This window comes from Protopterus annectens, chromosome 3.part1 (assembly GCF_019279795.1).
Source record: "Protopterus annectens isolate FY-2018-M chromosome 3.part1, PAN1.0, whole genome shotgun sequence".
Taxonomy (NCBI): Eukaryota; Metazoa; Chordata; order Ceratodontiformes; family Protopteridae; genus Protopterus; species Protopterus annectens.
In genome coordinates, this window is record NC_056732.1 from 1,759,034,695 (window position 1) to 1,759,059,648 (window position 24,954).

Genomic DNA, 24,954 nt, shown 5'->3' on the forward strand with positions numbered 1-24,954 from the left:
TACCTTAAAAACTTCAAATTCATTGAATAGCTACCTCAGCATGAATGATCTGTTTTACTTACACCTATTTTTCCTGTTTGTGTTATCTACAGGTAAACATGAGAGCATTAAAGAATAGTTGCTTTACAGTAAATTTATAGGGGTTCACCAGTACCTCCTATAGTTGAAGCACACACACACACACACACACACACACACACACACACACACACACACACACACACACACACACACACACACACACAATGTTGTTTGTCAGTCATACTTTATCCTTAAGCTGATTTTCATTTGTAAGTAATGTATTCAAAAAGTTTCAATAAGTAAATAAATCATAACTTCTGTGTACAAGCACATTTACAGAAACCTTTTAACATTTTTTTGATAGGATGACGTACAAACTTTTATTTACTGACTATAACCATCACAACTATTTAACACCCACAGATCAGTTTTTAACTCTAATAGCTGCCTAGGCTACCACCTACAGCACCTACAGCAATGTATATGCATTAAATCCAGAGACATCAAAACTCCAGCTTAAGCTTTATGAAAAATAGGTACATCTAGCTAAAATCTGGATGGCTAATTAGCATGAAATTTGCATACCTAACAACACAGTTCCCACCACTTCCAATAGTATCTGACCATCTCAAATTTAAACAGTTTAAATAACACAAGGTACATGTGATCAAAATTCAGCTGATCACACATGCCAGCATTTTAAACATGTGACAGATCACAATACGGGAGGATTTGTGGGATGTTCCCTTTTTGCACTCTAGTGCACTGTCTGCGTTGGTATATATAATTTGCAGGGGTTGTGTTAGCAAAACATCTTTTAGATTTTGTTAGCAAAGATGTTTTAATCTGTTTTTGCATATTTTCCGATTAGCTGAAGATCAATTAGATTTGTTCAATCACTTTATTTTTCAATAATATGGACATATATGGACAGATACGCACATACATGTTCATATTATTGAAAAATAAACATATCAAATGGCAAGAGATTGAACAAAACTGATTTACACATGCAGACACACAGCTACATTTGTGTGTGTGTGTGTGTGTGTGTGTGTGTGTGTGTGTGTGTGTGTGTGTGTGTGTGTGTGTGTGTGTGTGTGTATGGCTATATATATATATATATATATATATATATATATATATATATATATATATATATATATATATATATATATATATATATATATATATATATATATATAGATATCTCCAAATTGGAAGCCATGCACTCTCCAGCCAAGACCGGAATAGCTGGTCAAGAGAAGGTTAACACTTGCACCACAGCACATGGAACACATAGCCCTCCGGAACACACACCATCACTGCCTTCACATAAAAACACAAACCACACACCCACCTTCACGGAGGCGCTCAAAAATCTACCCAAGCAGCAGAGACCTCCAAGGCAGAAATGCACTCGGCCACTACAACACAACACTAATCACGAGACACATAACTCTCCTAAACAGTGTGCCACTCAACCAAAGCCCCTAAGGCAAAACAGCATGCCCAACACACTAGTCATAGGTGACTTGATAGTGAGGCACACTGATGTCCCACTCACTAGGTTGAATAAGGAGAAAGTAACAGTCAGCTGCCTGTCCGGTGCCAGGATCTGACACATAATGCACACACTCTGGTCGCTCAACAACAGGTACAAATAGGACTCTGTCATTGTACATGTGGGTGTGAATGACCTGAGATGTACCTCCCTGGACTACATGAAAAGAGATATAGAGTAGCTCTTGGATTATGTAGCCCAGGCAGGAATGACCCTAGCCCTGAGCAGCATCCGATCATCACTCAGAATGATACCACAGTACAAGCAGAAAATTATTGATTTCAACAACTGGCTAAGTTTCTGGTGTCATTCTAAGGGGATCCAGTATCTGTCTACTGGGATGACATGATTGACAGACCTCAATGCTTTGCTAGAAATAGCCTGCATCTATCACCCTGGGGCTTCCGGATACTGGCCAAGGCTCTTGCCATGCCTATAGTGCCTTTTTTTAGGCGGTGTTCCAAAGTCCAAATTATCACCGTAACAGCTACAAACAAATGCAATCTGAGGGTCATATTGCTCAACGCTTGAAGTCTAAATCTCAAAATGCACTCACTCGAGGCACTCCTTAAAATGGAGAACATCAACATTTATGCTGTAACAGAGACCTGGTTCGAGGCAGCAGAAAGCACCCCTGCACTACAATGCTATAACTCATTCCACACCTTTTGGCCCCAGCACTTAGACCAAAGCTCCAAAGGCAGTGGTGTTTCCATATTCATAAAGGATCCGCACACCTCCAGACTGGTAGCCCAACATAACATATCAGAGACACTTCAGGTGCAGCTAACATTGGATAAGACAGCGATTCAGGTCATAGCCTGCTAAAGCTCCCCAACCATGTCCCAAGACTTGCACTCCACTTTCCTACCCACCCTGGAGAATATTAGGGTCCACCCTAACACTCTCTTACTAGGTGACTTCAACTACCCCTCCTTTAAGTGGGCAAACTACTCATGTACCAATTCACTTGCCCAAACATTTCCTGGAGTTCATTAATTCCAGTGCCCTTGATCAGCCCGTTCTTACCTACACTATAGGGAGCAACATCCTAGACCTGGTCATTACTAACATGGGCGACCACTGCTCTACACCAATAGTCAGCTCCTCCCTGGTTAGAGCCAACCACAAACTAATCACCTTGGAAATCCACATCCCTACCCCCCAGCAAAGGTAACCACCATGAAAAATTTCTCCAAAGCTAACTACTTTGGGATCCTAAAAACAGAGGTGGCTAACTTCACGGCACCCATGCAAATGGAGATAGTTGCATGACTTCAGAATCATACACCAATGCACTGTGCAAACACATACACACATGCATGGATCTCGCCATACCCAAGGGAACCATGACACGCTTCTCCAAAAAAAGGAAGCCAATCTGGTGGTCCCCTGTCATAAACAAACTCTACAACAGAAGGAGGAAATTGATGCAGAATAAGGTGAAGTCCCAAGACTGGATAAACTCCTTTATCTGTCTCAACAAAAAGTTGAGATCCCTCATCAAATCCTCTAAAGCTAGGTATGAAAACAGAATTGCAGCAGATAGTAAAGACAACCACAAGGCCTTCTATAGTTATGTAAAGAATATCCATGGCAATACCCAGATTTGCTCTGAGCAACTGCACAATGGTACCTCCTATACCAAGCCAACAGATATTGCCAGTATACTGGCCGACAGATTCAGTGCCAACTTTACCCCTCCCCCCCAAGGACCAATCACAATACCAGTAGATTGCCCAGCACCCAGTATTACTGCTGCACAGGTTAAAACAGCACTGTCCAAGGCCAAGAACACAGCTTCTATGAGAGCTGACAATATCCCTGTTTGTGTTCTACATGAACTACAGAGTGAACTGGCACCTCGCCTGTGTGTCCTGTTCAATCACAGCCTCACCTCAGGCTTTGTCCCTGCTAAATGGCACACTGCCAATGTCATCCTTCCCCACAAAGGAGGAGTGGCAATAGACCCTGGGAACTATCGCCCCATTAGCCTGATGAGTCTGATATGCAAAGCTATGGAACACATCATCATGGACCTAATAAACAAGGATATAGGGGAATCTCCAAACTCTGGATCCCACACAGTTTGGTTTTGTGAAGGGTAGATCATGTCTGCTCAACTTGGTCGACTTCTTTGAGTCAGTCACCAGAGCTGTGGATGAAGGCAAGATGGTTCATACAGCCTACCTTGATCTGGCCAAGACTTTTGATACCATTCCCCACTCAGGAATCATAGAAAAACTCACTAAGCTTGGCATCAACCCCTGTATCACTAGGTGGGTTGCAAACTGGCTCACAGATAGAACCCACAGTGTGAAAGTAGTTGACTCCAAGTCAGACTGCCAACCAGCCATGAGTGGAGTCCCACAAGGGTCGGTCGTGGGTACTCTCCTGTTTGGTATCTACTTCTCTGAAGTCCAGGCCAACATGAAGGGACTCTGGCTGACAAAGTTCACAGATGATTGCAAGCTGGGAGCTATTATTAACTCCCCAAGTGATGTTGACATCCTACAGAATGGCCTCACTGAGACCAATGACTGGTGTCAGAACCATGGCCTTAAGCTCGGTGCCAAAAAATGTGTCGTCATCCCCCTTGGGAAAAACCCTGTTCCCATGAATTACCACATTGATGGTAGTCCACTGAACACAGAAGGCATTATAAGAGATCTGGGAACACAGGTTGACAGCAATCTCTATTTTGATCACCACATTGCCACTGTGGTCAGAAAGTCCTTCTATGTGGCACATCTCATTACTAAGGTTTTGCATCTAGGAAGAAAGTGGTCATTGTCTCCCTCTAATCTTCCCACATTAGGCCAGTCATCGAGTACAATGCCCCATTTGGCATGTACCTCACTAGACACCTGCAACAACTGGAGAGGCTGCAAAAGTACCTCACAAAGAGGATCCTAGGCCTTAAACACTTGTCCCATATGGACAGACTATAAAAACTCCAACTATTCACTGTCTCATATCGCCTGCTTAGAGGTGATCTCTGCTTGATTTACAAAGCCATGTCTGACCCAGCTCTGTTAGAAATGCTACCTCTAAAGAAATCCCAATCCCTCCACACCACACACTCCAGAGACCTCACCTTCTTTACCACAATCAACAGAACATGCTAGAGGGACAGACTCCTCACTCAGAGACTGCCCATGCTATGGAACAGACTTCCCATACATGTCAAGCATAGCACCTTGTTGACCCTCTTCAAGAGAAACCTTGATGAGTGGATAGGAAACAGAAAATTCACCCCGGGGATAACTCCAGTTGCTCTACTTGACAGAGGCACTGGGAACTAAGGTCGGGTGGCACTATGCCAGGGTAATCCTATGGCTAGGCTTGTAAAGGCCCCAGGGCCATTAGCCTAGTACACACCTATGAACCTATGAACCTATATATATATATATATATATATATATATATATATATATATATATATATATATATATGTGTGTGTGTGTGTGTGTGTGTGTGTGTGTGTGTGTGTGTGTGTGTGTGTGTGTGTGTCTGTGTGTCTGTGTGTCTGTGTGTGTGTCTGTGTCTGTATAAATTGTGTTAAATATAGATAGATGGATAGATAGATAGATAGATAGATAGATAGATAGATAGATAGATAGATAGATAGATAGATAGATAGATAGATGATAGACAGATAGATAAGATAGAATTACAGATTAGTTCTATATCTGTATCTTTATCTATATCCACAGTATATTTATATTTATATCTATATGTATGTATACATACATACATTTACATACATGGGAACATTGGGCTGGTCAGCTGGTCAGCAGAGCAGAGGTTAATATTGCTGTCTCAGACTCATCATTGTTTAATGTGGACTCCAGCATAATTCTGACCAACCCAATTACTGACGCACTTGCATGAGAAGCATGAGCTTGTTTGGGCAAACTTCACTCAAAGCTCCCAAATGTGAGTCTTTCATCTCTCTGCCCCAAAACCCAACAGCTCTGAGACAAGTAAGTCATTGAATTTGGTCATATTTCTAAATAAAGATCTTCTTTCAGGATAATGTTAGAGATAGCATCACTGAAATAACAACAGAAAGCAAAAATAAGTCAATACCTCTCCTGATGAAATGTGTCTTCTGTGGTCTCAGTATTTCCTTCTCAAATGTATTTAACAATAATGCAAATCACAGCCCCACATTAACAATGTTAAGCCATGCATAGGTTCTGAAACCTTAACTATCAGACATCAGCATTCTAGAACACACCCCATTTCCATTAATTTCTAATGGTCACTTATTGCATCCACTTTGTTACAAAGGCCCTGCCTACCTCACATGACTTATACTCTGTCAATAGGCCACTCATAATGATGTCTACTGTTCTGTGCTGCAGGTGATAAAGGATATGTTTTGGAACCATGATGCATAACCTCTGTCCCCAGCCGTCAAACCATGGTAGAGATGGAGTATAGCACCATAGTGATGTGGACCCATTAACATTGCTGAGCATGAGTTTAGACTTCTAATTATCCATTTTAGTTGCTTGGGCACATCTGGTTGTGTAGTAAAGGATGCTCCAGGGATCTGCATCAGGATAGATGAGGGCTAAAGCATGCTACACAACATGGTGTAATGTATACATAAGCAATGTTGGCAGAGGGGCACCAGATTGCCATACAGAGCAGAGGTAGCAGCAGATGAGAAGCCAGGTATGGAGTTACTGGAGGAACTAGCTGCAGGCATACCCATTGTGAGGCTGAGGTGGGTGCAGAATGCTGCAGTGTTGGAAACAAGCTGTAACCTGGTCTGCAACTATTTCTCATGACAAACACAATGAAAGAAAAGATTGACTCATAAAATAATACACCAAGACTATGCAGTACAGTGACCAGTATGTGTCTTAGACATAACCTTACCCACACAAGTGTTAGGAATGGGCAGGGCAAAGTCATCCTCATTTTCAGAGGTGGGGTGAAGCACAGTAACAGAAAAAAGCAATGCTAACATAAGTGGAAGAGTTACGGGCTGTTAATGTGGTATCTGCATATGCAGCTAGGACACATGAAGAGTCGGGTACCATGTTCTCTAGGGGTAGACTGGAGCTTCCAAGTGGAGAACACTAACTCAGTGTTCTGGATGTCCCTGTACTTTCAAGATGGGAGGCATTCCATCCAGAAGATATACACTTTGGGTGTAGGCACAGGACTTCTGCTGTAGGAGTAGATAGATTGATAGAATCCTCAATCCTTCTGATGGCAGTGCTGCCTCATAGCACTACATGCACTGATCAGGCATAAGGATGGCACAGAATACTCAAATTCAGTGCAACTGATCAGGTGGAGTACACACATAGTAGATTTGGAAGAACATCAGCCATGGCTGTGGGATTTTCCATGCCTAGAGTATGACGAAGCTATGGACACTGTGGACAGCAGTGCAATCTCTGGAATAGTGCATGATGCTGTGAAAATCTGATCAATGTCCATGCACCAAGCATCTGACCTCTGTCATGACCACAGTGGTACTGGGGCAGTAGCTTTAGGGATGCATCCATGTTTGTCATGTGGGCCATCAAAGACCACAATGGGCATGTCTGCTCCTGGTCCCTATATGCCATGTCATTCTGCATGCAATCCATGCTGTAATACAGCTCATCACAAATGTCATGTAGCACATTCAATGTTTCTGACATGGAATGAGTGAGACCTGCCTGTGCATGACGCACTGACCTACACATTCACTGACTAATACCAAAGTTACCACCTGGACCTGTGAAGGTCCTGGTGCTGATAACCACACGGTGGCTGTGCACACCTCTGAAGCAGCACCTGCTCTCTGCCACCATTCATGTCAGTGAATTATGTACACCTTGAACTGGGCTCACTGTGACAGATATTCAATCAATAAACAGGGATATGGTGCAGGTTTATCTTGTCCCTCCATCTTCATATCAGCAGTAGTTTGTGGGAGGGTGTCCTCTAATGTTAACATTGCTGAAAGTTCTGCTATGTCATGGGACTGCTATCTGCATGATGCCATAAATATTAGCTAGTGGTGATCTCATGACATGAGCAAGGCTTGGCCTGCTGCAGTGGACTTTCTACAAGTGGAACCTGTAAATGCAGATGGACAACATATCTGTAGCAATGCTAGTACATAGGTGACAATTTCACCATTGTATGACACATACTGCTATATGCCAGTTGTGTACATAGTCTGTGGGCATATGCGTACCTTGTGGTGCAGGTTGTTATTGTCACATCTGCCAAACACACGAAGTGCAGATATCTCATACAACTTACCACACATAACCTTATGCACAATCCTCAAAAATGTCCTTGTCACAGATCTTTCAACATTACTCACCAAAGAGGTCTCTGCACTTAGTAGGTAAAACAACTACTCCTAATAAATAAGTAAATAAATAAATAAATAAATAAATCAGACAGCTCTGCTGACTGCTTTACCAGTTCCTCCTACAGCTCTAAGATCTGGAAATCCACCACCTTAAAAACAAAGACCTCAGATGAAATCTTTCAAGTCTCAGTTAAAATAGCACCTAATGAAAACATGGCTGTATTCCAACTCATATCCTAGCTAGACAACTCCTTAACATTTAATTGTATCTCCCTTTTCTTTACTATGTCCTCTTCTCAAATTCCTCCTTATGTTTATTATACCCTCTGATTCCTGACATCATACAGCCTCTCTGTACAATAGTCCTACTTCTTATTCAACCTTTGTCTCACTCAGCTGATCTACTAATTGTCCATTTCAGCCTGTACCATATCCCATGCATTAGCTAACCACCTTCTGTGATAGCACCTCTATTTACTTCTCTGGTGTTGCCTCTCTAACGTGTCTTTTCATTTAGCTTCTCCTGTACACTCTTATATAACTATTAGATCTACCAATACATTACTTACTGTTTTCCTTAAACCTTACTTTTTAAAAGCATGCTTTCACAAACTGACTTCTCTTTTTTCCTTCCACTTTTTTGCTTTGAGCCATTGTTGTGCTTATGTTTTTTCATGACTTACAAAACCTTTATCTATTGTTATGCACAGCTGTCTTTTCTAAAACTCGATTTATGTTTTACTATGTATTTTACTTGCACTCATTAAGCTATATTGCTTAAAGTTATTGTAATTTTTCTTATCTCCTTTTTGTATTTTTGTACATGTATTATACTTGGAGTTTTTCTCCCCAGCCTCCACTGAAAAATGGGCAACTTGTGCCTGGAAATAAATAAATAAATAAATAAATAAATAAATAAATGCATTAGTAACAAAATAGTGGTTAATGAAATGAGATAGTGCCTTCTCCTTGGATCTATATTAAATCCTCGAATGCTTAGGTTGTTGAACACTGAAACGTCGACACTTAAACATCGAAATCTAATAACCCCAACAGGCCAATTACGCAAATTTATTCCAGGGACAAAATTCGTGTGACCAACAAGAAAAAACCCTCTAAAACCCTAATCAACTGGGGGGATCCCACACTCCCCCTTACTAAATATGCCAACTCCGAGATCACTCTATATTAGGGAAAAGGGCAAATACCTGATGACGGCCAAGCAAATGTTTTCCCAGAGAAAAAATTAGCGTAATTGGCCTGTCGAGGTTATTACACTTCAACGTTTAAGTGTTGACGTTTTGGCATTCGACAACCTAAGCATTCGAGGATGTAATAGGAACCCTTCTCCTTTTGGGGCAGGTAGTAACCCTACTTATTGTGGTATTTTTTAGTTCATTTCTTTCTTTTGTTAGTGTTTTTTTAATACAGGTTATATGTTGATATGTCTATGGAACAGGCTCCCCATCCATGTGAAGCAGAGTTCTTCCCTAACTCAATTCAAGTTCGACTTGGACAATTGGATGGTAGACCGGAAATTCATCCCTGGCTTGGCACCTATGTCTCTAATGAACATAGATAACCTGTAAATAATTCATCTCCCAGGCCCATGTTTACACTTATCAAGGGTATCAGAACTTGTCAGAGATTTGGGATGCATGGCTAGGCTTAAAAAGGCCCGTGTGGTCGTTAGCCTAGTAAACACCTATGAACCTATGAAGTGAATATAACTATTACGAACCAAGTAGAATAGGTAACAAAGGGTGTGTAATTTATTGTTAGTATGGTTAGGTGACCAGAGTCTTTTTCTAGTTTTGTGTAAATGGGGAGGGAGTTAAATAGAAAACTAATGACTTAAAAGTGAAAAGGGCGCAATATGCCAAAATGGTAAAACAAGAATTTGGCTTTATGAATAACTTTGCATTACTGGATTTTAACAATGTTAAATGAAATGTGACAATGTGATACATAAGCATGCAGTAAAATTTGAAAGGCAAAGTAGCTATTTAACTCACTAAAAAAGATGTTTGATTTTTACAATGCTGGCCCGACAAAGATTGCTGTTGCAAGGCTTTGAATTCAAATTCTATCCCTTTTCCTGAGTTATAGTGACCTGGAATTTGAAAATTAAATAAAGGGGGTACAGCTGACATATCATCTATATAGGGTTTAAAAGGGGTGTTAATCTCAATTGGAAAAACAGCACACCTCTCAACTGTCCAGATTTTTGCGTGATATTTTTGGTCTGTTGCTCATAAAATCTATAGTTTTCTGGCAAACCATAGAGGATTGAAGTCACTAAATAATGACATACATATGACTTTGAGACTTCGTACACATCAGAAAATGCATGTTAATACAAAACACATTATTCTAGGAACTTTCTCAATTTATAAGAGCAATATTTGAAATTTGCCTTTGATTTTGGACCTTCGTCTCCCCACTGTTTTAGCTTCATCCAGACTTTATAGAGGTAGAAAGGTATGAAAAAAAGTCTTCTCAGTTTCAGGCAGAGCAGCAATTTACTGTGGGTCAGTGGGCTTGGATTCATAAAACCAACTCACATCCAAATACATGTGTTATATGGTATACTAAATTTATCTGCATACACAGTATATTTATGTGAATGTGTGTTGTTGTAAAGGTGCATCTTGTAAAAAAGTTATATTTGAAAAAAAATAAAATTGGGTGATTTTAACTTGCAAGAGACATAGCTGAGTACCAAAACTTCAAGTGAGCGAGTGAGTGTGTGTGTTTGTGTGAGTGTGTGTGTGTGTGTGTGTGTGTGTGTGTGTGTGTGTGTGTGTGTGTGTGTGTGTGTGTGTGTGTGTGTGTGTAGGAATTAAGATATTTGGGTTAAGAGACTAGAATGGATTTGCACAACAAGAAAGAGCATTATAAACAGGGTTGCATTCAGGTCACAGTACTGTGGAAGTCAGAGAGGAGTAGGCTTATGGTCAGAGAGCCCTGTAGAGTGCAATGGCCATATTATAGTGAGGTCAATAATGAAGTAGGAGGGTGAGGTTTGGCAAGGAAACATTTACAAGAGACTATGAGGAGGGCATAGGTTGTGATAAATTAGTTGAGATAATAAAGACTAGTTCAGGGGAGTAGAAACTGATGAAGTGGTAAACAGTATCTGAGAAGTCACTAACCAACGAAACTGTAAAGGAATTTAGAATCACTTGGAAAAAGTACTTATAAACTAGTAAATCAGTTGGTCTCAATGGTAGCCTGATGGAAGCATGTAAAGGAATGGAAAAGGAACAAGATCACAGGAGGAAAGAGCAAGACGTGTGAAGTGTATGTAGTTATCACTACATGTCAAACTATTTTGGGCTGTAGCTACCTTTTGACTAGTCTTGATGACTGAATGGGTGGACAGAAATGGAAACCTGGGTTGTCAGCTACAGCCCTGCTCAGTTTTGGAGGTGAGTTCTATTATGTGCTTGAAAAGGGTTGCAAGAGCTTTTAGGTTTATATGCTGAAAAGTGTATATGGCCAGGCATCTCTTAGTCCCCATGACTGCTTGCCTAATATGTTCCTATTTTTCTACATTCCTAAGAAGTGAAGAATATACAAGAGGAAAGTCTAAGACAGAAAGGAATCTGGTCAAAGGAATAAAAGAAGAAAAAGTTTATTCGGATATGTGGCTGAAGCATGAGAACAGGGATTGCAATGTACTACAAGTAAAGAAGAGTAAAGGGAATGAGAACTTCTAAGGTAATTCTTTGCATCTGTTTACATAAGGGGGACCAGTGCAGAATACTAACAGGGGAAGGAGGTAATAAGAAGGAAAAAGGATGGATGGAAGGAAGAACGTAGGACGCGTGGGAAAATGGGCAGATGGACGGCTACATGGTGCTAGGTAGGAAGACTGATGTCTGGTGGATGAATGGGTGGATGGATGGATGGATGGATGGATGGATGGATGGATGGATGGATGGATGGATGGATGGAGTAAGAGAATGCGAGAGTTCGAGAATGAGCTCCATTTGCAAAGGAAGAAAAAAAAAAACAAGAAAGAATGGGTTAATCCCCATGGATCTTCTATAACTAGCTGATGTTTAGAAGACTATTCATTAGATTCCCTGCAAGTGATAAATGTCCAGTTAATTGTGTTTTAACACAATTTATCAAATTTACATTTATTTGCAGGTTATTTTCCTTTTGCTCCCAGTTCTCAGGGATCAGTAAGACTCCCCAGCCCATCCAATCAGAATGCTTGTTCGACAAGAGGTGAGATTCCTTAGGCCTATTCCTTACAGTTAAGAGGAGGGATGTGGGCTGTATTTATTGGCTCTATATTATGTGATCGAATATTTAGGTGCTCGAACACCTAAACGTCGACACGTAAAACCCAAACATTGACAATCTCGAACAGCCATTTATTTAAATTTTTCCCTGGGAAAAATTTTGCTTGCCCATGGGGAACAAAACAAACCTTTAAACACTTAACAAGTGGGGGGCTTGGCCACTCACAACCCCCTAACTAAATATACCAACTCCGAGATCGCTCTACATTGGGGAAAAGGACATATCACCAATTATGGCCAAATGAATTGTTTCCCAGGGAAACAATTCATGTAAAATGCCATTAGAGAGTGTCAATGTTCGGGTTTTACATGTCGACGTGTAGGTGTTTGAGCACCTAAACGTTTGATCACTTAATGTAGACCCCATTTATTGTATATAGGAATAAGGAGATTTTGCTATAACTCTATACTTTCTGTTGTGCATGCTCACAATATCCCAAGGGGCTGACCTGGAAAGGGTGTGTGTGGGGGCAGATATTCCCACTTTTGTGTGAGATGCCCCATTAGTCATCCTATTCTTCTTAAAGGGAGAAATCTTCGAATGATCCTTTAGTTCAACCCAAGGATCTACATGGAGTCCATATTCTAGGAATGTATACTTTAATTCTCTGCACTGACAGGGTGGAGCAGCATATGCCTCATCATGCCTCTATCTTCCCTGTCAGCTCCTCCACGTATCCTGCCACTAATCAAGCCACGGATGGCTGGATCATATTCTAGTCTTTATCTAGTATGCCAAAAAGCTGAATTAGTTATTCATATTATAGAGACTGCATGACTACTATACCACTCTTTGTATGAAACAAGTATTCATTGCACTGGGAAGTTTCTCTTTTTCCGCTTATTATATGATCATGGCGCTAGTGTATATTAATGAGAGGGCGCAGCAGTTTGGGGGACTCCCCCTGCAAAGCCATTTATTTTAATCAGTGCAGCTGGTTAGATTTGAATGAGTAGTTAGTCCCCCTGCAAAGCCATTTATTTTAATCAGTGCAGCTGGTTAGATTTGAATGAGTAGTTAGTTTTCTAAAGCTAATTACTTCAGAGATAGAACACTCCTAAGAGTTGACCCGATGGTTAGGGATTGGGAACATATTTTGATAGTAAACTAGCATTCAACCAACACATAACCAAGATAGGAAGAAAATCATTCCATGTTGCCCAACTCATAAGCAAGGGCATTGCATCCAGGTCCAACGATGTTATAGTATCAGTCTACTCAGCCTTATCAGACCCATCACTGAGTACAATGCCCACTTTGTCAAGTACCTGACCATACACTTGCAACTAATGGAATGCCCTCAAAGTTTCCTTATCAGGAGAATGTATGGTATGAATACTCTGTCCTACACAGATTATCTTACATTCCTATCTCTGTACTGAGTCTCCTAGAGGTTACTGGGAGGTAGTCTATGCCTAGTTCTAGCTTCGACGGATCTCTTGCACATCCACAATACAAATAGCACCAGAAATGCTAGATCCAAGGATCTGAACTTTGCCTGTGACATACACAAACCATGCTGGAGTGGCTGACAGGTGTCACAAAGGATCCCTGCATTATGGAATAAGCTCCCCCTCTTTGTGAGCAAAGATCTTCCCTGACCCTATTCAAAATAATCCATAATCATTGCATGGGAAATCATAAATTCACCTTCAGTTTGGCACCCATGTCTCTGATGAACAGAGGCTGACATAAACATGACAGTTTTAAATCTTCGAGAGCAGATGGCTTAATGGTTAAGGTCTTTGCCTCCCATGCACAGGGTACAAAGTTTAATCCTGACCTCCAACCAATGCCTGTTTGGAGTTTGCATGTTCTCCCTGTGTCTCCATGGGGTTTATCCCATGTCTGAAAAACCATCTCAAACTCACCAATGAATGGGGCTGTGGGCAGAAGCACAGACTCTACATGGTGTCCTATAGGGGGAAGAGTTGTATAGACCAATCACTTTGGGCATCTACTGTGGTGCACAGTATCCTCAAGATTACAGACTGAATGCTATGGCAGGGCTAGCCACACAATAGTGTAAAATATGGCTCTAGGTGATTTGGTCATGTTGACTAATGTCACCAAAAATGGGTATGGGTAGTTACCGGTGATAAGTGGGTTGAGGACCCGGCCTACTCTGACCCATGTCAGGGACCCTTGCTAATGGTGGGGGGGTATATGTGTCCCTATAGGCCAGTGTGTGCCCGCCAAAAAGCCCAGCACCCTGAGTCAATAAGCTACTGGCTGGCTGGTGTCTAGTTGCCCAGCATGGGTTACCTGGAATAGCTCTGTTGAGCAAAAGCTGGATGTAAAACCAACCTGCCAAACATGAACTGAGAATTACTATGCTTAACTTAGGTTCACTGACAGGACACAGCATGGAAGTGGATGACATGATAATACAGGGGAGGCTGGACATCTTATGTATCCAAGAGATGAGATGGAAGGGCAGTGCGGCAAAGCCACTTGGCTTGGGATCCAGACTCTACTACTCAGGTGGGGGACAGGCTAGAAATGGTGTATGAATTGTGGTGAGAGAGAGGCTTCAGAAGGCAGTGAGGGATATCATCAGAATTAATGACAGACTCATGGCAATCAAACTCCAGCGTAATGACAGGGCAGTATTCATAATCTCAGCCTATGCCCCACAGAAGGGTTGTGATAGTGAGGAAAAGAGTGCATTCAGACAGCAGTTGCAGGACCTACTAGATAAAGCAGGACAATATGAATTGGTGTTGATAATGGGTGACTTAAATGCACATATCGGGACAGACAGAACAGGATATGAGGACTGCCTGGGTCCACATGGGTGGAGCAATAGGAATAAAGAAGGAGAAGCCATTCTAGACTTCTGTCTGGCAAATGGCTTGATAGTAGCCAACACATGGTTCAGAAAGAGAGACAGTCACAAGATCACATACAAGAGTAGCCAACATGCAACTCAGGTAGACTTCCTCCTAGTAAGGAAAAGGCACTGGGTTAGAATCCAAGATTGCAAAGTCATCCCCAGTGAAACAGTCGGTTCACAGCATAAACCAGTAGTTACCACAATCAGCTGCAAGCAGTGGTCAGAGAAGGCTCTAAGGTAAACAGAGACCAGGCTGAAGACTTGGAAGTTGACTGGAGAGAAAGTACAGCAGTTCAAGGAATTACTCAGGGCTCTAGCACCCCAAGAAGAGGAGGAAATAGGTGGAGTTGAAGAAGAGTGGCAACGCCTAAAAGCAGCATGTGTTAGGGCTACAGAAAAGATATGCGGCAGAGCCAGGTATGGAAATAATGTACATAACGAAAGCTGGTGTTGCAATGCAGAAGTCCAAGAAGTCATCAAAAGAAAGAAGGAGTGCAGGAAGAAGTGAGAGATAGAAAAGACTGACCAGGCTAGGAAGGACTACTGGTTAGCTAAGAAAGAAGTTGCAATAGCAAAGAAAAGGGCATCGGAGGCACTCTACCAACTTCTGGAAAGTGTCTCAGTAAGGGGCACAAAGAAAGACAGAAAGATAAAGAAGATAGTCAGACACCCTTCATAAGGGATGCCAGCAACAACCTGCTCACCAGTCCGCAGGACATCAAAGGCAGATGGAAGGAGTATTTCCAGCAGCTTCTGAATGAAGAAAACCCCACAGAAGCTGTACTGCTCCAAAAACAACCTATGATGAGTGAAGAAGCGGATTCCACCTTAGAAGGAATAAGAACACCACTAAGGAAGATGAAGTCAGGGAAAGCAGTAGGCTCAGATGAGGTCACAGCAGATATGATAAAGATGCTGGGTGAGATAGGGGAGAAGTGGCTCCTGAGAGTACTAATAGCAGTGTGGAGAGAAAGGCACATCCCATATGACTGGAGAAAAGGCATACTCATGTCAGTGTACAAGAACAAAAGAGACATCCACAACAGTGGGCAGTACAGAAACATCAAACTCCTACCACATTGCATGAAAGTTCTGGAGAGGGTGATTGATAAACGGATATGCAGAGCAGTAGAATGTAAGATGGGAGATGAACAGTTCGGATTCAGGCCAGGATGCAGCACAACTGACCCGATATTTGCATTGAGACAGATACTTGAGAAGAAGCTACAGATGAGGAGAGAGTCCAACTGGGCATTCCTAAACTTGGAGAAAGCATATGACAAGGTTCCAAGAAAGCTGTTCTGGGCAGTACTGTGGTGGTTTGAAGTCCCAGAAACATTGGTAGAATTAGTGCAGGCTATGTACAAGGACCCAATGACTCAAGTTTGAACAGTCTTCGGCCTCACAGAGGGGTTCCCAGTGGGAGTGGGTGTACACCAGGGGTCAGCTCTGAACCCACTGCTGTTCATACTGGTGATGGACTACATTAGCAAACTGGTTGGAGGGAACAAGTCAACAAAGCTGCTGTATGCAGACAATGTGGCAGTACAGGCAGATTCTGACCTAGAATGTCAAGCATGAGTGTTGAAGAAGGCAGGAGTGAAGCACTGAATTGAGAGAGTTGGCGACAATTGACGTGATACCCCAACCCCATGTAGAAAAAATGGGAAAAAGGGGGCTGATGATGATGATGATGATGATTTCAAATCTGTTTAACTGGAAAAGTTAACTAATGTATCTCCCACATAACCTATAGTTACCCATTTACTAACATACTACACAATATAGGTGTCCAATGAACTTGGGGACAAAATTGGGTTGGGTTGCATGGCTAGACTTGTAAAGACCCTGGTGGTTGTCAGCTTAGTATAAATCTATAAACATATGAACCTACAAAAAGGCTACAAACACTGACTTGCTGCACATATCTGTTACGAGGCCTGTGTTATTCATTTTATGTTTATTATAAAAATTAGACCCAAGGGAACCGAATTTTGTCTCCTTGCAGATAACAGTACAGTAGGGGAAGTGAGGGGGATGAGAAAATCAGCTAAAACAGGAAAATAAAAGCTAGCATCATGAGCTGAAAGGTGGTATCAGAGATTCAATGGTGGGAAACCCGAGGTTTTGCACTTCAGTACCAACAACAGGGTATGGTATACAGACATGCTTTTGTCCTGCATGAAATAACTAAGGAGGAAAAGAATTAAGGTGGCAATCACACAGTGGATGACTCTCCAGCAGAGAAAAATGAAATCAGTGGCTAAAGATGACATAATGCTGGGCAGTGTCTGAGGGGCATAGACTTCATTCTTTTGTTCTGTAAACGGATGCTGAAAACACAGATGGAAATAAACACCAAGACTATGAAGAGAGCAGTAAATGTGCTCCAGAAGGTAATACAGGCAGGACACCATTGTATCGAAGGGACAGAATGGAGGACATATGGAGAGAGCCTTAATAGACTGGAAATATATGGTCTCTAAGTGAGATACAGGAAAAGAGTAGCATGATTTTGGTCTGTGATACTATTTATCGGAGTTATGAAGGGATAAAAACTAAAAAGGTAAGAGGACAGAAGGAGGAATATTCTCCAAACAGATGGGTGATGAAAGTGAAATCAGTTGAGGCACCTGTGGACGCAGATAAGAGACAAATTAAGAATGCAACAAACTGGGATCTACAGAGTGCAAATCCCTCAACCTTTGACCAAGCTAGGGTAACCAGCAATTTTCTTTTGCTGGCATTTTATGTATATACTTTCTTCAAGAGTCCACTGGATTGCCTTGTGAAACACTCCATATTTATAGCTACCAATTAAGACAGGCATTGCAAAAAGGTCATACTGGCAGACTTCATCTTTGCTTCTAAACAGATGGGCTACATAACCCAAGTAATCTCTTGTAATGTACTAGGCACATCCACTTCCCATAACTTGTGGCCCAGACTCTGTTCTGAGTGTAATGAATGGCAGCTGCTGAGGCATATGCTGACTGTTCTCATTTGTTATATAAACCAATGACACATTACTTGTATATACTGATCTGTTTTTTTTTCTTTATTAGATCCTCTTTTACTCTTTCCTGCTTCATGCTGTCTTCACCTCTCTTACTTTGGTTTAAAACGACATAAAACATGGCTCACTTTTATAATGCAGTATGTATAAAATATTGCAAAACAAGAATTATAGGACAAACAATCTTTTTTCCACACTGGGAAACAACATTATGTCAGAAAGTGAGGTCAGAGCATTGTACCAAATAGGAATGATATTTAGCAATTTCTCTTTTACTTTATGAAAGCAGAAATTGTAATCTGCTCAGAATAAAACTTGTTTGAGTGGGCGTTGATAAAATTCACATAATTTTCCAGTTGTAGGATACCTTGACATGTGCCCTTTCTAATTTAGCACATAGGTTGCATTTAAGTACTACAACAGAACCATTCTGGCAGCAGGTTTTGGAATATCTCAGTGAAATAGCAAAGGATCTCACAGAGGTAATAACATCACATTTTATAAGAATAAACCTGTATCCACTGTACTGTAATGGTAAAGGATGGTGTTTTTCTGCATGGCAAATTATAATATGGAAATGTGAAACCTTAGATCTTCCTTGACTTGTTAACAGAAATAAAAAAGCTAATGAATGTTTCAAAGCTAAAGCAATATCATAAAATGTAAGAAGGAAACAGGCAGACGTGAAATGGAAAACTCAGGGTTGTAGTTTGCAGGACATGATTTACTCTTCTCTTAAAGACTGAGAGCAAATGTTTGGCCTCATTACCCCCATTTTTCTGTTTTTTTTCTGCACTCTTCCATCCTGATTTCCTTGTGAATGTTACATAATATATATATATATATATATATATATATATATATATATATATATATGTGTGTGTGTGTGTTTATGGGTCTACTTCATTTGTTTGTGTCTTTCGGCTTTTCCCTGTTAGGGGTCGCCACAGAGGAACTCCGGACCGCTAATGATTGGCAGTAGATTTTTACGTGCCGAGTTGCCATCCCTGACGCACAACCTTCAACGAAGGTGCACCCATTAATGCATGTCTCCACACAGAAGATGCTCTAGCTAAGAATCGAACGGGACAACGTCTAGCTGTGAGGCGCCAATGTTACCGCAGCACCACCACCGTAGTTCATATGACCTAAATTTCATTTGACTGAAATTCATTTGACTGAGACCAAAACACTGAAAGTTCAAAAGACTGAAAACTCATTTGACTGAAATTCATAACAGTGACACATTAAAGTAAAAGGTATACGCCCTTTTCCCCACTGTAGTGTGATCCTGGAGTTTATATAGTTAGGGGTGTGTGGGGGGGTGAAGGCCCCCACATACTTTATACATTTCAAACCATACACATAGATATTTATAACTGCAATGAATAACTCTTTGCAGAAAGAAATATTTACCTAAACTATGCGGGGGGCTTTGTCCACCACACCCCCCCAATGGGTGGTTGTGCCCCCACCCCCCCAACTATATTTACTAACTCCAGGATCACACTACAGTGGGGAAAAGGGCATATACCTTTTACTTTAATGTGTCAGTGTTATGAGTTTCAGTCAAATGAGTTTTCAGTCTTTTGAACTTTCAGTGTTTTGGTCTCAGTCAAATGAATTTCAGTCAAATCAAATTTAGGTCATATGAAGTATATATATATATATATATATATATATATATATATATATATATATATATATATATATATATATATATATATATATATATATATATATATGAGTGTGAGTCTGTGCTATGGTTTATATATTTGTATATATATCCTCTATCTGTTTTTCTATCTACCTATGTTTCTATCAGTGTGTGTTTGTTATAGTTTTATATATCTGTATATCTATCCTCTTATCAATTTGTCTGTCTATCTATCTTTTTCTGTCTTTCCAGTTATCTATTCTGTTTTGTGATATGATTGCATGGTTGTAAAATATTTTACTCCTTTCTTAGTAAGGCTTTACACAATATACAAATGATACAACTGTATTAGTATTATCAGCAGACTGTGCTGGGGGCAGCGTTTTGGTGTCCCCCTTTTTACAGCAGGATCTCCAGTCACATAGAATGCTCTAAGGTCTCCTAAGTAGTGTTTCTACAATATGAGTATAAAGTCTGAATGAATTTAAGACTGAAACATATGACACGCATAACGATAATGTGCGAAACGCTAAATAACGTGATGTTCTTAAAAATCATGGGTAGAGACTGTAGATGTAAAGGCTGAAATGTAGTATTGTCTGAGTAAAAATATTCAGTGAAAAGTAAAACTTAGTTTTAATAAGATCCATAACACTGCAGTAGAATCTTTATGCTATAACTGAAGGGGGAACATATCCAAACTATAGCATTGCTTTAGTAAAGATGAAAGTAGATGCTGATCAGAAGCAGTTCACTGTGACCATGATTACAGATTTGAGTGCACGTTAAGGATCACACTCAAAATATACCTTAAAAAATTAGTACTATAGAGACTAAGCTTTAACACTCAAACATTAAATTCTTTCAAATGACTTACTAGATGCACAAAGCAGCAAAGCCAAAAGACCTATCAGAAGGACCTTCATTGTCAGGGATTGTTTGTTAGACAATGTATCAAGATCAAGGTGAACACTCAGCACGTTTTGCTTGAGTGGGTTTGCAGGCTGAAGGAAAGCCTTTCCCTTTGATGTTCCAAAAATTGGAAGAAGTCAACAATCTGCAAAAGAAAGCAAAACTGAATTAGCAAAGCACATATCAGTAAAGTCTTGCAAGCTACACTCTGATTAGTTTCCTATTTCAGATTCTAGTGATGTTACAAAGACGTACTCCATCAGTAGGATTCCTACAAGTTCATAGGTTCATAGATGTGTACTAGACTAATGGCCCTGGAGCCTTTACAAACCTAGCCCATAGAAGTGCCCTGGCATCATGCTGCCCGATGTTAGTTCAGAGTGCCTCTATCAAGTAGAGCCACTGGAGTGATTCCTGGGGTGAACTTTCTATTTCCCATCTACTCATCAAGGTATCTCTTGAAGAAGGCCAGTGAGGTGCGCTGCTTGACATGTATGGGAAGTCTATTCCAGAGCATGGGCAGTCTCTGAGTTATGAACATGTCCCTCCAGCATGTTCTGTTGATTGTGATAATGTGGTTGAGGTCTCTGGACCGTGTGGTGCGGAGGGATTGGGATTTCTTTAGATGTAGCATTTCTAACAGAGCTGGGTCAGACATGGCTTTGTAAGTCAAGCAGAGATCGCCTCTTAGTAGACAATATGAGACAGAGAATAGCTGGAGTTTTTTGAGTCTGTCCATGTAGGACATGTGTTTAAGGCCTAAGATCCTCTTCTTGAGGTACTAGACTAATGGCCCTGGAGTCTTTACAAGCCTAGCCATAGAAGTGCCCTGGCATCGTGCCTTTCCAGCTGTTGCATGTGTCTAGTGAGGTACATGCCAAATGGGGCATTATACTCAATGATTGGCCTAATGAGGGAAGAGTAGAGGGAGATGATGACCTCTTTCTTCCTAGATGCAAAACCCTTGGTAATGAGATGTGCCACACAAAAGGACTTTCTGAACACAGTGGCAATGTGGTGGTCGAAGGAGAGATTGTTGTCAATCTGTGTCCCCAGATCTCTTATAATGCCTTCAGTGTTCAGTGGGCTCCAATCGATGTGGTGATTAATGGGAACTGAGTTTTTCCCAAAGGGGATGAGGACTCATTTTTTGGCATTAAGCTTAAGGCCATGGTTTTGACACCAGTCATTGGTCTCAATGAGGCCTTTCTGTAGGATGTCTACATCACTTGCGGAGTTAATAACGGCTCCCAGCTTGCAGTCATCTCCGAAGTTGGCCAGCTAGAGTCCCTGCATGTTGGCCTGGACATCTAAGAAGTAGATGGTAAACAGGAGAGGAACAAGGACCGATCCCTGTAGGACTCCATTCATGACTGGTAGGCAGTGTGACTTGGAGTCCGCTACTTTTACACTGTGGGTTCTATCTGTGAGCCAATTTGCAACCCACCTAGTGATATAGGGGATGATGCCTAGTTTTGTGAGTTTATCAATAATTCCTGAGTGGGGAATGGTATCAAAGGCCTTGGCCAGATCGAGGAAGGCTGTATGAACTGTCTTGCCCTCATCCACAGCTCTGGTGACTGACTCAAAGAAGTCAACCAGGTTGAGCAGGCATGATCTACCTTTCACAAAACCAAATTGAGTGGGATATAGAGTTTGGAGATTCCCTATATCCTTGTTAATTAGGTCCATGATGTTGCACTCCATAGCCTTACATATCAGACTCATTAGGCTAATGGGGCGATAATTACCAGGGTCTGTAGTCACTCCCCCTTTATCGAGAGGGATGACTGTAGCAGTGCGCCATTCAGTAGGGACAAAGCCTGAGGTGAGGCTGTGATTGAACAGGGCACACAGATGTGGTGCCAGTTCACTTTGTCGTTCATGTAGTACACATCCAGGGATATTGTTGGTCTCATGGAAGCTGTATTTATGGCATTGGACAATGCAGCTTTAACCTGTGCTACAGTAATGCTGGATGCCTCCTCCGGTATTGTGATTGGTCCTTTAGTGGGGAAGAGAGGGGTAAAGTTGGTACTGAATCTATCAACCAGTATATTGGCAATATCTGTTGGCTCAGTATAGGAGGTACCATTGTGCAGTTACTCAAAGCAAAGCTGGGTATTGCCATGGAGAGTCTTGCTATAACTATAGAAGGCTCTGTAGTTGTTTTTAGTGTCTGCCACAATTCTGCCTTCATAGCTGGCTTTAGAGGTTTTGATGAGGGATCTCAAATTTTTGTTAAGGCTAATAAGGGAGTTTCTTCCAGTCTTGGGACTTCACCTTTTTCTGCAACAGTTTCTTTCTTCCATTGTAGAGTTTATTAATGGCAGGGGACCACCAGATTGGCTTCCTTTTGTTGTAGGAGAGTGTCTTGGTTCTGTTGGGTATGGCTACTTCTATGCATTTATATATGTGTTCATACAGTGCATTGTTGTATGATTCAGCAGTCATGCATCTATTTTCCATTGACATGGGTGCCAGGAAAATAGCAACCTCTGTTTTCAGGAGCCCAAAGTCAGCTTTGGAGAAATTTTTCATGGTGGTTACCTTTTTGGGGCGGTGTGGGTGAGATGTGGATTTTCATGGTGAGTAGTTTGTGGTCGGCTCTAACCAGGGAGTAATTGACTACTGGTATAGAGCAATGGTTGCCCATGTTAGTAATAACCAGGTCAAGGATATTGCTTCCTCTAGTGGGGGTAAAAGTGAGCTGGTCCAAGGCACTGGAATTGATGAATTTCAGGAAGCATTGGGCCAGTGTATTGGTGCATGAGTAGTTTTCCCAGTTGATGGATGGGTAGTTGAAGTCACCTAGTATGAGCAGGTTGGGGTGGACCCTAATAGTTTCCAGGGTGCTTAGGAACATTGAGTGAGAGTCTTGGGACATGGTTGTGGTCCTATAGCAGGCTATGACCTGAATCGCCATCTTACCCAATGTTAGTTGTACCTGAAGTATTTCAGATGCATTATGCTGGGCTACTAGTCTGGAGGTGTGGATATCCTTTATGAATATGGAGACACCACTGCCTTTGGAGCTTTGGTCCATGTTCTGGGGCCAAAAGGTGTGGAATGAGTTATAGCCTGGTAATGCAGGGGTGCTTTCTGTGGCTTTAAACCAGGTCTCTGTTACAGCACAAATGTCGATGTTCTCCATGTTGAGGAGTGCTTTGAGCAAGTACATCTTGAGATTTAGACTTCTAGCATTGAGCAGCATGACCCTCAGATTGCATTTATTTATAGCTGTTACGGTGGTAATTTCATTTTTGGAACATCGTCTAAAAAGGCACTATAGGGGTTGCAAAAGCTTTAGCCAGTATCCAGAAACCCATGGGTAAAAGATCTAGGCCATCTCTGACAAAGCATCGATGTCTGTCAATCATGTCATCCCAAGCAGACAAATACTGGATCTGCTTAGAATGACACCAAAAACTTAGCCAATTGTTGAAGTCAATCATATTCTGCTTGTACTGCGGTATCATTCTGGTGATGGTAGGATGCTGCTCATGGCTAGGGTCATACCTGCCAGGGCCACATAATCTGAGAGCTCCTCCATGTCTCTTCTCATGTAGTCCAGGGAGGTCTGTCTCAGGTCATTCACACCCACATGGAGAGTGACAGAGTCATACTTGTACTTGTTGAGGAGTGACCTGAGTGTGTGTGTTATGTGTCAGATTCTGGCACCTGATAGACAGTTGTCCAAAGAAATGGTGCTACAAGTGCTCAAAGAGAAAACCAGATAAAATAAAAGAGCACAACGTTGTGAGTCCACAATACTGTTTTAATATTAAAAATAATAAACCAAAGTTGTTAAGCGCTTTCATCAACTAGTATGACTTCTTCAGAACAAATTGCCATTGAAAATTTTCACAGTTGTGATTTTTCATTGATGGAATTGGTTGGATTAGAACCAATGACTAACCAGCAACATGTATTTAAATGTGAAAATTTTCAATAGCAATTTGTTCTGAAGAAGTCATACTAGTTGATGAAAGCACTTAACAACTTTGGTTTATTATTTTTAATATTAAAACAGTATTGTGGACTCGCAACGTTGTGCTCTTTTATTTTACCTGATAGACAGTTGACTGTTACCTTTTCCAGTGGAATATCAGTGTGCCTCACTATCAAGTCACCTATGATTAGTGTATTGAGCAAGCTGTTTTGCCTTAGGGGCTTTGGTTTAGGGGCACACTGTGTAGGTGAGCTATGTGTCTTGTGGTATGTGCTGTGTTGTGGTGGTTGAGTATGTTTCTGCCTTGGAGGTCTCTGCTGCTTGGGTAGATTTCTATTGAGAGCC

At 41.3% G+C, this 24,954-nt stretch overlaps 1 long non-coding RNA gene across 2 annotated transcripts in view; it reads right to left on the bottom strand.

The window, feature by feature from the left end:
* LOC122798915 overlaps positions 1-24,954 on the bottom strand; it is a 156,077-nt gene that overhangs the window by 1,557 nt on the left and 129,566 nt on the right. For both annotated transcript variants that reach the window (XR_006364347.1, XR_006364346.1), the window contains exon 2: positions 20,623-20,802. This is a non-coding gene — a long non-coding RNA (uncharacterized LOC122798915). The remainder of the gene's footprint in view (positions 1-20,622; positions 20,803-24,954) is intronic.